Source organism: Schistocerca americana, chromosome 5 (genome assembly GCF_021461395.2).
Source record: "Schistocerca americana isolate TAMUIC-IGC-003095 chromosome 5, iqSchAmer2.1, whole genome shotgun sequence".
Classification (NCBI taxonomy): domain Eukaryota; kingdom Metazoa; phylum Arthropoda; class Insecta; order Orthoptera; family Acrididae; genus Schistocerca; species Schistocerca americana.
Genome location: NC_060123.1, coordinates 406,819,849 through 406,821,235, shown reverse-complemented (window position 1 = coordinate 406,821,235; position 1,387 = coordinate 406,819,849).

Sequence of the window (1,387 nt, the reverse complement as noted above, 5' to 3'; positions counted from 1 at the left end):
ACAAAAAAATGCAAATTGGCAAAGCAAGCAGCAGTATATCTAAATTAGCAGAGCAAATGCAACATTACAACTAATATAAAGCAATGTGCAACAAACAAGAACAATAAATCAGTAGTAAAACTGGCTTAACAGAGTAATACAAAGTGAAATTCAGTAGCACTATGCCTGGAAAACAGCAGCAGCAAATGCAATAACTAATATCTAAACATGACAAAGCTCAAGCAGAAAAGATAGTACACTAAAGACAACAATGCAGATAAGGAAAATGTCTATTCACATTTTAATGTCTATGTCATTAAAGTGGTGGACAACAACTTATTCTACCATAAAAATTACCAAGTACTTGAAAAGAAAATTATGTATGCAGTTACTGTTCCTAGTCCCTTCTTATTGTTCTTTCCTTTCCAAATGCTCCTTTTTTTGAAGAATGTGGATCATAAAATTATTATCTAACAGATCTGTTGACAGAAAGTTTTATTTTATAAAACCAATGATGCAACACACCTAGAAAACAGATATCAATTAAAATAAGCAACTATGTACAAAGTAAAGCATAAAAATATCATTCAGTAGTCATGAAGCATTTCATAAGTTAGTAGAAATTCTCTCAATTCTCGTAGAAAAACACTTGTCATAATCAGGTGTGCAGATGTACGAATATTTCCCATCAATTCATAAGCATTTCTGTAGGTAGCACAAAGTACGAGTAATCATATGTTTCCAATGAGCGTGTCGTATTTGCGATGCTTTCTACAAAGGAATGTCAATAGAGAGGTTAATGGCCTCTTTTTTTCTCCACCTAATGGCTGCTTCTCCAGGTGGCTGGCATAGCTGGCCACTCTCGATGCATTACGGCAAGGTCACTTGGCTTTCTTACCGAAATATTTACGACAGTAGTTTGCGCTACAGTGACAGTCTCATATAAAAAATTTCACAGGTCGAGAATTTGCATTACAAATGTGTAGAAACAAAATCCTATAAATATAACAGCGTCCAAAAAATGTTCGCAGGCATTGTGATACATTCACGCATATAGACACATTTCGTAACTCTTAAAGTACGATTCTTGGTTTCCAACATCCTTTTTCACAAACCAGAGTCCCTAACCACTACTCATTATTCCTTACCTTATTATACATATACATATTTGTCGATACTTCTTCAATATTTCGTCATATGAAATACATAGCACAATCAAGTTCCTCATATACGGTAGCAACATCTTATTGATCATAAACATACCTCAACAGCAAAATACACATTGTCGTCATAATAATATCATAACACCTCCATCAAATCTCAAAAACGTTGTAGCTTTCTCCAATAGTTTCAAAACCTAAAAAAAAATTCTCTGCTCATTTCAATAGTGTCATCTACCTCAAACGTA